Source organism: Petaurus breviceps, unplaced genomic scaffold (assembly GCF_028583685.1).
Source record: "Petaurus breviceps papuanus isolate PSGF00001 unplaced genomic scaffold, PetGlider_PUasm1.0 551, whole genome shotgun sequence".
In the NCBI taxonomy this organism is placed as follows: domain Eukaryota; kingdom Metazoa; phylum Chordata; class Mammalia; order Diprotodontia; family Petauridae; genus Petaurus; species Petaurus breviceps.
Genome location: NW_027186372.1, coordinates 679,064 through 692,278, shown reverse-complemented (window position 1 = coordinate 692,278; position 13,215 = coordinate 679,064).

Genomic DNA, 13,215 nt, shown 5'->3' with positions numbered 1-13,215 from the left:
TCCAAGAGGAAACAGCAACTTTTGAGAAAGCAAGATGGATTTTTATAGGGTAAAGATGCAATTACATAACATAAATTTACATACAATAGGGGAGTATCATTAATATTTTAAAAGCAGGAGGAGTTTGTTAAGGGATTAGGTAATGGAGGAGGGGTCCTATCTATGGTTTGGTGATTAACCAGTTTGGTCATTCTGCCCTCCAACGGGCTACTTATTGTGGTCCTTTCTGGTTAAGACAGATAGGTATTTTGGTGCTGTCTTGGGCTACATGTTATTGAATATAAGATCACACCTGTTTCTTTAGGAATGGGTATGGGGGGAGTGACCAGGTAGCAGCAGTAACTAGGTTCCCATTACATGGAGACACCTGTTGTTTCTATGGGAACTAAGAGTTCAGGGACACACCTGTTGTTCCGGTGAGCAGTGAGGCATTTATGTAGATGTTAGGACATTGTCAGTGTGGCTAGGTAGATACAGTGGGTTGCTGTTCAGTGGGGCTGGGCCCATAATGAAGTTAGAATATTGGGGCTGGGGGCAGATTTATTAGGATTCCTTTACTAATGACCTTATAAGAAATCAAGATATTATAAAACAGATCCAAAAGAATGAAAAAAAAAAATAGAAGGCAATGTGAGATATCTCATTGGAAAAACTACTGACCTGGAAAATAGAATCATTGGACTCAGAGCCATGATAACAAAAAAGAGCCTAGACACCATCTTACAAGAAATTGTTAAGGAAAACTACCCTGATATTCTAGAACCAGAGGGTAAAATAGAAATGAAAGAATGCACAAATCACATAGTTAAAAAAATAACCCAAAAAGAAAATTGCTAGGAATATTATAGCCAAATTCCAGAGTTCCCTGGTCAAAGAGGAAATATTGCAAGCAGCCAAAAAGAAATAATTAGATAGAAACAGGACTTGCACATGACTCCAACAGCCACACCCTTCAATTCATGCAAAAGTTGACTCTGAACAAACTTTGGAGCTACAGAAACAACAAAATGACACAGAGAAGCTAACCTCCCACTGAGGAAAGACCAGCAGGTCATCAGGAAGGGGCCAGAGCAGTGGTCTGGGAGCTGACCCCAGCCCCACTCAAACTGGAGGTTTTAGCCCCCAGGCAGGAGTGACCAGCCATGGTGGTTTCCAGAATTATCAACACATAGATACTAAGGACACAGTGAGAGGTCAGTGCAGTGTGGACTTTGGGATAAGGTAGTTTGGGACTGTGATCAGCCTTTATCTACTGGAGGGAGAAGCCAGTGAGGCAACACATCCATGCAGGCACTACCATGTGGCAGCTTCAGATACAGGCCTGCAGATTGTAGGGGGATCAAGTGTCCAGTCTGAGAGGTAATCAGTCTTGCTTTGACCTGCTTGGATACAGATCACTGTCTAGGGTGCAGATCCTGACATATGCAACCAGCATGCCACAGCATGTGGAGGCTTCAGAGATGGCATCCAACTAATATATTTGGCAGCTGAGAAAACCCCAGAGATCGGGACAAAACTCCCCACTCCGTTAGCAGAGTACTACTGTGGCGAAAACCTCAAAAGTCAAGTAATTGAGTGGCAATATGAGCAGGCACAGGAAGCAAACCAAGCAGAGTAATCCAAATTTACATTACTATTTTGGGGACAAGAAGGAGCAAGGCATGGAACAGAAGGAAGACAGTGAAGTCAGAACTCCTGCACCAAAAGCTTCCAAGAAAAATGTAAGCTAGTTACAGGCCATAGAGGAGCATAAAAAAAAAGTATTCTGAAAACCAAATAAGAGAAGTGATGGGAAAAGTGGAAGGAGAAATGAGAACGATGCAAGAAAATTATGAAATGAGAGTCAACAGCCTGACTGAAGAAAATAACATCTTAAAAAATAGACTAACTCAAATGGCAAAAGAGGCTGGAAAAACCAATGAGGAGAAGAATGCCTTAAAAAGCAGAATTTGCCAGATGGAAAAAGAATCTCAAAAGCTCACTGAAGGGAATCATTCCTTCAGAATTAGATTGGAACAAATGGATGCTAGAGACTTTATGAGAAATCACAGAAATGAAAAAAATAGAAGGCAATGTGAAATATCTCATTGGAAAAACCACTGACCTGGAAAATAGATCCAGGAGAGATCATTGAAAAATTATTGGACTACCTGAAAGCCATGATCAAAAAAAGAACCTAGAAATCATGCTTCAAGAAATTCTCAAGGAAAATTGCCCTAATGTTTTAGAACCAGAGGGTAAAATAGAGGTTGAAAGAATCCACTGATCACCTCCTGAAAAAGATAACTAAAAGAAAATTCTTGGAATATCATAGCCAACTTCCGGAATTCCCGGGTAAAAGAGAAAATATTACAAGCAGCCAAGAAGAAACCAGAACACTCCAGTTCAAATTCTGGAACAGAGGAGCCAGAAGAAAGATGGGGTGGAGTGGCCTTTTAGCTTGATAGAGACTTGAAGTATCAATAAGAAAGGTCCATCTCACACTGGTAAAAGGCGAGTGCATTCCAGGACAGGAAGAATTGCAGCAAGAGAGCAGTAAGCCCCCTCAGCAAACCAGTGGGAGATCCTGAGTCCCAGTGTGTGGAACAGGCAAACAACAAGACCAGGATCCTGGTGTGCTTTAGCATAGCCATGGGATCCAGCACAATCCAGCTCTGAGAATCACCATGTGCTATGGAGTATCCTTAGGCAGGCAGGTGTCCTTTAGCATCTGGATCTCCACATGCTTCAGCATGGTTCTTTCTGGGCAGGCAGAGGTCCTCAAGTGGCAGGCCTTCCTGTGCTTCAGAGCAGCCCAGGGCAAACAGGCATCCTCTAGTGTAGCCCTGAGCAAACAAAGAGAAGAATCTGCCAAGAACTGGCAGACTTCAGCTCCAAGATCTTCCACATTCTTTAGTGTGACGGCAGGCATGGACAGACTTCCACATGGTTCAGCGCAGCACCAGGAAAACAGGTAGGTGTCAACCCTATGACAGACTGGTATGTGCTTCAGTGTAGCCCCAAGTAAACATAAAAACACCCCACTGGGCCCTCAGCACATGCTAGACACCACTGCTAGGACCCCAAGTAATTACCAAGCAAGCTGCCAGGCCTCTTTAGCCTCCAGAAGCCCCAACAACTCACAACCACACCCCCTCAGACCAGCTCCACATGTGGAAAGTCCCCCATGGTCCTCAGGGCAATATTAGTGCAGTACAAGGTAAATAGCCAGGGCCTGCAGCCACTGACACAAAAAGCCTGACACAGTGCCCCTTCACCCCCAGGGCAAAGTTCAACTATAAAAAATAGTAAAGGGGCAAAAATAAAGATGTAGGTGAACAGAAAACAAGAAAAAGCATCTGACCATAGAAAGTTATTACTCAGACAGCAAACACCGAGACACAAACTCAGAAAAGGACAACAATGTCAAAACCCCTATGGGAAAAAAACCCAAAGAAAAATGAGAAGTTGTATCAGAATCAGAAAGAACTCATGGAAGAGCTCAAAAACAAGTTTAAAAATCATTTAAGAAGTAGAAGAAAAATGAAGAAAAGAGGTGAGAATGATGCAAGAGAATTGTAAAGAAAGACTCAATAGTTTGGAAAACTGCTTAAAAAGTAGAAGTTAACAGATAGAAAAGGAGATACAAAAATCCACTGATGAAAACAACTCTTTAAAGAGTACAACTGGTCAAACAGAAAAAGAAAGTACAAAAGCTAATTGAGGAAAACAACACCTTATAAGTTAGAATTGTGCTAGTGCAATCTAATGCCTCTATGAGACATCATGAAGCTATCAAACAAATTCAAAAGAATGAAAAATGGGAGAAAATGCAGAAGACCTCATAGGAAAAACAACTGACCTGGAAAACAGATCCAAGAGAGACGATATCAGAAGCATTGTACTACCTGAAAGCCATAATCAAAAGGAGGACCTGGACAACATCTTCTTTATTTCCCCAAATTTATTAAATTATTTATATTTACTTTTCACCATTTACTTCCATAAGTTTTGAATTTTCTCCCCCTCCCTCATCTCCAAGAAAGCTTGCAATCTGATGTTGACCCTACACATACATTCCTATTTAACTCATTTTTACATTACTCGTGTTGCACAGAAGAATTGTAATGAATGGGGAAACCATGAGAATGAAACAAAACAAAACAAAAAGGAAAATAGTATGCTTTGCTCTGCATCCCAAATCCACCGTTCTTTCTCTGTTTGTGACTGAAATTTTCCATCTTGTGTCCTTCAGAATTATTTAGGTCCTTGCATTGCTGAGAAGGGCTAAGTCTATCCAAATCAGTCCTTATGCACTGTGGCTTTTGCAGTGTACAATGTTCTCCTGGTTCTGCTCCCCTTACTCAGCATCAATTCATGTAAATCTTTCTGGGTTTCTCCAAAGTCTGCCTTTTCATCATTTTTATAGCATGATTAGTATACCATTACAATCATACATTCCCAGATCAAGGAGAGAATATTACGAGCAGCCAGGAAGAAAAAAATTGAATATTGTGGAAACAATCAGGATGACCCAGGATCTGGCAGCTTCTACACTGAGGGATCAAAGGGCTTGAAATGTGATGTTCCAGAGGTCAAAGGAGCTGGGATTAAAACCAAGAATCACCTACCCAGAAAAACTGTGTATCATGTTTCAAGGAAAAATATGGTCATTCAGTGGGATACAGGACTTTCAAGCATTCTTGATGAAAAAACCAGAGTTGAATAGAAAATTTGACATTCAGATACAAGAAGGAAGAGAAGCCTGAGAAGGTAAACAGGGAAAAGAAATCAAAAGGAACTTATCAATTTGAACTATTAACATTCTTACATGGAAAAACAATAATTGTAACTGATAAAACTTTTGTCAGTATGAAAATAGTTGAATGGAATAGAAATATATGTGTGTGTGTGAGGGTATATGGGCATATGAATACATATGTGAATGTGTTTATATATGCTTACAGGTATACATAGAGGGCACAGGACCAATTTAATAGGAAGGGATGATACTTAAAAGGTGAAATTAAGAGGTGAGAGAGGAATATAATGAGAGGAGATGGGGAGAGACAAAATGGGGTAAACTATCTCATATAGAAGAGGCAAGGCAAAATGATTACAATGGAGGGGAAGAATAGGAAGGCAAAAGGTAATGGGTCAACCTTATTGTCATTGAATTTGGCTTTGGGAGGGAATGAAATACAAACTAAATAGGGTATCTCACCCTACAGGAGAGTAAGGGGGAAGGCGATGAGAGGGGGGTGATGGAAGAGAGGGCAGGCTGGGGGGGGAGTGTAGTTGGAAGCACCCACTTTTGTAAAGGGACAGGACCAAAGTAGAGAATAGAACAAGTGGGAGGTGGGATAAGAGGGAGGGAAATATAGTCAGTCATTTACAATATATCTACTATGTTAATGTTTTGCATTAGTTTCACATATACAACCTATACTGAACTGCTTATCTTCCCAGTAAGGGTGGGTGACAAGGGAGGAAGGGAATAAATCTGGAATTCCAAGTTTTAAAATAAAATGTTTAAAATATATTTACATACACTATTTTTAAAAAATCACATGCCACAACTTGTCTAGCCATTCCCCAATTAATAGGTATCACATTGATTTCCAATTCTTGGATACCACAAAAATATCTGCTATAAATATTTGTGTGTATGTGAATCTTTTCCCCATTTTTATGATCTCTTTAAGATACAGCCCTAGAAGTATCATCTCTGGGTCAAAGGGCATGCCCATTTTTATAGTCTTTTGGTCATAGTTCTAAATTACTGGACAGCATCTTTCAAAAAATTATCAAGGAAAACTTCCCTTCTTAGAACTAGAGGACAGAATAGGTATTGCAAGAATCTGCTGATCACAATTAAAACCTCAAAGTATATTAGAGCTAAATTTCAGAACTATCAGGTCAAGGAAAAAGTACTGCATGTGCCTTGAAAGAAATACTTCAAATACCAGGGGATCACAATCAGTATCACACAGGACTTGGCAGCCACAACATTAAGGTATTGAAGGTCATGAAACATGATTCTGGAAGAAAAAGAAGCTGGGACTACAACCAAGAATCCCCTATCTGGAAAAATTAATCATAATGCACCAAGGGAAAAAAATAATAATTCAACAAAATGGAAGGATTTCAAGCCTTTATAAGGAGAAGACCAGAACCAAACTACAAATTTGACCTCCGATATCAAGACCCAAGAGAAGCATAAACAGGTGAAAACGGAAAAGAAAACAGAAGGGATTCAACAGAGCTTAATTGTTCATATCCCTACATGGGAAGATGATACTCATAACTCTTAAAAACCGTATCACCAATAGTATAGACAGAAGAAAGAAATATAGACAGAGGGTGCGGGTCTAAGATGTGTTTGAGGGAATGACATTTCAAAAATAAGGGAAACAAAGATGAGTGAAATGGGCGGAGAAGGGAGACGTAGAATGGACTGAATTACCTCGCATGGAGCAGAAAGGAAGACCTATTACAGTGCAAGGGAAGATGGAAGCAGAGTGATGGCTATCACTTGAACCTTACTCTCATCAGTATTGGCTCAAACAGGAAATGATATACTCAATCCGATAAATATAGAAATCTATCTTTCCTGACAAGGAAGTAGGAGAGAAGATTAAATAAGGCAGAGAGGACTGACAGAAAGGAGGTCCGATCAGAGGAGGCAGTAGATAGAAGGCAAGCTTTAGTGATGTGAGAAATAGTGAAAGAAAAGAGAAGAAAAACAGGAGGAAGAATAGAATGGGGGGAGATCCACAGGTAGTAAGTATAATGGTGAATGTGAAGGGGATGAACTCTCCCATAAAACAGAAGCAGATAACACAGTAGATCAAAAATCTGTATCCTACAATGTGTTGCTTGCAAAAGACACACTTAAACCAGAGACACACACAGAGGGTAAAGGAAAACCTCAATATCAATACAAATTGATACAAAGTAAAATGAGCAGAATCAGGAAAACACAGTATTCAGTATCAGCAACATAATGTGAAAATCAATTTATGAATGTATCAGCTTTTCTCAGTCACACAATGAAAGAAAATGTTATTCATATCCATATAAAGAACTGATAGGCTCTACATGCGATCAAACCATATTTTTCACTTAGTTGATTCTTTCTTTCTTTCTTTCTTTCTTTCTTTCTTTCTTTCTTTCTTTCTTTCTTTCTTTCTTTCTTTCTTTCTTTCTTTCTTTCTTTCTTCCTTCCTTCCTTCCTTCCTTTCTTTCTTTCTTTCTTTCTTTCTTTCTTTCTTTCTTTCTTTCTTTCTTTCTTTCTTTCTTTCTTTCTTTTTTATCTGCTTCTTCTTACACAGCGGTGATGAATATGGAGATGTTTTTCATGATGGTATATTTATAAACTATATCAGATTGCCTACCATTTTCAGAAGAGGGTAGGGAAAAAGAGAGAGGAGAAAATTTTGAAACTAAAAATCTTGTAAAAATGAAAGGTAAAAATTGCCTTGACATATAATGGATGGGGGGAATAAAATACTATTTAAAGCAAAAAACTAAAAAAAATTAAAAGAATGGGGAAGAAGAGATTCTGGGGGGCTAAATTTAAGAACAAACATAAAACAAGAGGAGGACTAAACTGTGGCAGAGAAAGGAGGTCCAAGAAAAATCCCTGACTCTTTGGGCTTCACAAAGAAGATCCCAGGTGAGACAAAGTCAGCTCTTTCTGTAATAACTTCTCTTCCTAATGCTTCTTTATCCACAAACACTCCAATATAATCCCATATTTATTCCCCAAATGTTTCCAGTAAATTGAATTTTGCTTCAACCACAAAGAGCTAGGGGTAAACTTGTTGTTTAGTCAGATGATGCTTTGTGACTCAGGGAACATTTTCTTGTCAAAGATACTAAATTGGTTTGCCATTGCCTTCTTCACTTCATTTTACAGCTAAGGAAACTGAGGCAAATAGGGTTAAATGACTTGCCTAGGGTAACACAGCTAGTATGTGGGGCTGGATTTTAACTTAAGTCTTCCTGACTCCAGTTCTGGTGCTCCCTTCACTTTACCACCTAACTACCTAAAGGGATAATTATAAGACATAAATATAAGTTGGCTGAGAAGTCAATGCATGTCTAATTATGAAATATTTTTTCTCCAACAGGAGCTTGAAACATAACTAAAATCTTTTTGTCCAAAATAAACTCCTGAAAGTGAAAGAGAAGGAAACCAAGTGGCCTGGGGGTGGGGTGGGGTGGGGCATCATATTTCCCCTGAGGTTTAAATGACCATCAATATAATAGGGTGTTATGTTAAGAGACAAATAGCCCTCCCTACTTTCCCCCATAGACAAGTAAAAGGAGGAGAGAATTGGGCAAAGTGAATTTCAATCCTGGGAATGTAAGAAGATGTGGCACAGAACCAAGAAAGCCAGCACAACTTCAGACTTATACAGAGTGGAACCTGCCACTATGCCATGAATGTTTTAAAAGATGTTTCTGGTTTCGATGAATACTAAGTAAGTCCCTTTGCAGGTGTGAATGCCTAAACTGTTTAAACCTCCTGTACCAGTGCATCAGGGCTTACTGGTTCCACACTTTGTCTTCTTTCAGTAGCAGATATAAAATGGCAGGAAACATGGAAATATAAAGATCTCCCAAAGGTTTGCTGAAGCTGGGAAAGAGTCTTTCCCTCATTCCAACTGTAAGGTCATGGAAAATTCCAATGTTCTCATGGAGGAAGCAAACACAGGCTCTTCACACAGTTAGAAAAAAGCTAGACTGATGTCATAGCTACTCAAAATTATTTCAGTAAGGATAAGCAGACCCACATCTCCCTCCATCAGCCCTGAAGTCCTGCTCTAAAGGCTTGCCTTAGAGAGGAGTAAAGACAAAGGAAGTTTGGGTCAGTACTCTTAACATAGCCTGGAAATAGCTACCAAAAGGACAATGCATCCAAGAGGCTTTTACCCCCAGTTCCTGACATGACACCTATTTTGGTGGGAGTTTCTATAGTCAGATTCAATGGGAATGTTGCTCACACTCTTGTTCTACAGGTGGAAAAACAGAGGCCCAGAAAGAAACAATTTGTCCAAGAGCTGGCTGCCCAGCTAGCTCTTACTAACCAGGACAACCATCCAGGTCTCTCAACTCAAAAACACACTTTTTCCACTTTATGCTTCCTCCCTTAGCTTTTCAGAGTCATAATTTCCTCTTGGGTAATAGCTGTTTAGACTTGATGTTCTAAAGGTTGCATCTGGTTTTACAGTCTTGGATTCTACGTTGTCCCTTCCAGCTCTGACATTAGAGGTTCCATATTCCAAAGTCACTTATGGTCAATCTATAATCATTTATTAAGCTCCTATCAGGTGACAGATATTGTGCTAAACATTGGGGACACAAAAAGAGGGAAAAGACAAGGAGCTTACAATGGAATGGGGGACACAATAAGCAGAGAAATATGTATAAATAAGCTGGAGATATTATAAATAAGGAATAATTAAAGAATGAAGTCACTAGAATTAAGAGGTGTTGGGAAAGTCTTCTATAGAAGATAAAATTTTAGTTGGGATTTGAAGGAAGCTAAGGAAGCCAGGTGAATGAGAGTAGGAAGAGAGTGATCTGGACATGAGGGACAGTCAGAGAAAATGCTCAGAACCAAGAGATGAGTGGCTTGTTTGTGGAACAACGAGGAGACCAAAATTAAAAGTGGGGTATAAGAAGATTGGAAAGGTAAGAGGGTGGCTTTGTTATAAAGGGCTTTGATTGCCAAACAGAATTTTATAATTGATCCTGGAGGTGATAGGTAGCTCCTGGAGTTTATTGAGAAGGAGAATGACATAGTCAGACCTCAGTTTTAGGAAGATAACTTTGGTGGCTGAATGGAATTTTCAGCTATTAGATTATGTCATCTCTGGTCTATTACTTGGATTCAGTCAAAAAGTCACTCTTGAGGACCTAGAAGGCCCCAAGTGGCCTTAAGCCTGTGGGTTCTCACCCCTGAGCCTATAGAAGAGAAACCCCAGGTGGAACATGGTCACTGTTTACATACTTCTGAAAGGCTATTAGAAGTGACTGAGTGAGGGTGATTTATTCTGTTTGGTCCCAAACAGAATCAGAGAAGTAAGAAAACTGAGTAGCAATTTCAGAGAGGCAGATTTCAGTTCCTTTAAAGGAGAAATTTCTTAGCAAAAAGAGTCATCCAAAATTGGGGTGGGCCACATCAGGAGGTAAATAGAATTCTTTTTTTTTTTTGTTTTTTTTGCCTTTTGGAGGGCAATTGGGGTTAAGTAACTTGCCCAAGGTTACATGGCTAGTTTTGTTTTATTGTGTGTGTGTGTGTGGGGGGGGGGTGTTAAGTGTCTGAGGCTGGAACCAAACCCAGGTCCTCCTGACTCTGGGCCTGATGCTTTACTCACTGCGCCAACCAGCCGCCCCATAAATAGAATTCTTGAACTAAAGAATCCTCTGTCCACCTTTCAGGGATGCTGTAGAAAGGACTCCTTCTCAGGTCAAGGTCAGATTAGAGGCCTCTGAAATTCTCTTCACGTCTGAGCTTTAACAATATGAGGATTGGATAACTTCCGCCTTTTTGCTTTGGTGATGTCATCTATAAACTGAGTATAAAACAAGACTGTTGCTATTGTGTCCTTTCAGCCATGCCCGACTCTTTGTAACCCCCTATTCATTCTGAGAAGGCATTCCTATTGAACAGGTATGAATCTGCCACAATAAAGAACTTACAAGCTTCCAAATGCTCAGGGTCTGAGAGTTAGTTTTCATGGTCACCCCCTTGAGTGGAAATAATCATAGTATTTTATTTGGGTTTCAAATGTTTCTCTTATGATTTCACATCATCCATTTGACCTGGAATGTATAAGGAAGGCAGTTGAAGGAAAGATATTCTTGCCTCTGATTTGCTTCTCTCTTCCCTGCCCAATTCCTAAAATGATGGCTTACTGGATTGAGTCAAGAGGCCATGATTTTTAGCTTTGACTCAGACACTAACTCACTTCTTGACCTTGGGGAATTAACTTTAGCTCCCTGGGTCTTAGCTTGTGTAAAGCCAAGCACAAGCAGCTTTCCAGAGGATTGCTTCTGTGAACAGTTTCAAGGTTCTGATTACATAGTATAGTGAACTCTCTATTTATTCAGCAGTAAATTAAAGCAAAACATTCACAGAAATCAAAGTACAGCATTCACAATGTTGTAACAGAGCATGTTTTCTAGGTCCTTTCTTTGATCATGGCTTTCAGGTAGTCCAATACTTTGTAAATTATCTCTCCTGGATCTATTTTCCAGGTCAGTGGTTTTTCCCATGAGATATTTCACATTGCCTTCTATTCTTTCATTTTTTTGGATCTGTTTAACAGCATCATGATTTCCCCCAAATCACTAGCTTCCCTTTGCTTCATTCTAAAGCTGAAGGAATGATTCTCCTCAGTGAGCTTTTGAGATTCTTTTTCCATCTGGCAAATTTGGCTTTTTAAGGCATTCCTCTCCTCATTGCCTTTTTGGGCCTCTTTTGGCATTTGATTTAGTCTATTTTTTTAAGGCATTATTTTCCTCAGTCAGGCTGTTGACTCACATTTCATAATTTTCTTTCATCAATCTCATTTCTCTTCCCAATTTTCCTCCACTTCTATCTGCTTCTTAAGGTCTTCTATGGCCTATAACCAGTTTGTATTTTTCTTGGAAGCTTTTGGTGCAGGAGTTCTGACTTCACTGTCTTCCTTCTGTTCCATGCTTTGATCCTTTTTGTCCCCAAAATAGGAGTCTAATGTTGGATTTTTCTGTTTGTTTTGCTTCCTTTGCCAGCTCATGTTACCACTCAATTACTTGACCCCTGGGCTCTTTGCCACAATAGGACTCTGCCATCAGACAGGGAAGCTTCCATCGCAAATGTTGGGGTTTTCTCAGCTCCCAGAGATATTAGTTGTGTGCCCTCTCTGAAGCCTCCACATGCTCTGGCAAGCTGGTCTCTTACCCCAGGACCTCCACCCAAGACCACAATCCAGATCCAAGCAGGCTAAAGCAAGAGCGATTAACCCTTAGACTGGTTGCTTGGTCCCCCTACAGTCTGCAGGCCAGGAGCTGAAGCTGCAATGTGGCACTGGGTGCACTGCAGTATCTCAGCGGCTTCTCACCCTGGGGCAAAAGCCAATGCTCCCCCACCTGCTGGTCCCAAAGTCCACACTGCAGTGACATCTCACTTTGTCCTTCGCATCTATGTGTTGATAAATCTGGAAACTGCCACAGCTGCTGGTGATCTGGAGTCCCTCCAGCCGGTGTTTGGTCAGGCCCACCCTAGGGCTAAAACCTCTGGCTCATGCAGGCCAGGGCGTGGCTCCCAGAGCACTGTGCTGGCTGATTCCTGCTGGCCTGCCAGGCTGTCCTCAGCAGAAGATTAGCTTCTCTGCTTCATTTTGTGGGTTCTGTAGCTCCAAAGTTTGTTCAGAGTCCCCTTTACATGAATTGGGGAAGGTGGAAGCTGGAGCCTCCAGGAAGTCCTATTTCTACACCACCATCTTGACTCCGCCTCCCCATTTATTGAATTTCTGCTATGTCCCAGGCCCAGGGCCAAGAGCTTTACAAATATTATTGCATGATCCTTACAACAAACTGGGGAGGTAGGTGCTATTATTATTCTTATGTTACAATTGAGGAAACTGAGGCAGAGAGAGGGTAAGTGGCTTACCCAAGGTCACTGTAGCAGCATGCACCCCAAGCATCCCCAGGGTTTGCTGCCAACACAGGTTCTTGGATCTGCTTTGATAAAGGAAAGCAACTCAAAATGGGTTAACAAGCTTACTTTAATCAGTCAAATATTTACCTAGTTCAGGGGAAAGAGGTTAGCACCCCGAACTTCAGAGTATGCAGACAGAATTATCAAGACAGAAACAGATCAAGTATTTAGATTTGCAAACTGTCCAACCATTACATCCATACCAAACAACATCTGGGTTTCAACATCTGAGTTTTTCAAAGCCGGGGGCCTCTGGACAACAGCTTCCCAGAATCCATATCAAATCACAGAATATTTCTCAAAGTGAGCCCCAAAACAAAGCTAGACATCAGGGCTTATATAGCCTTCTCCTGACTCAGAGAATGTAACAACCTTATTGACCCATGTTCAATCAAAAAGTATCTACTGCAAAACAAGCCTCCCACCCCAGGCTCCAGGTGCACTTTAGCCTAGGGGCAGGGAAGATCTTTAAAATTTACACTCCCATTACAGTCACATAGCTAGTAATAAAGGGCGCCAGA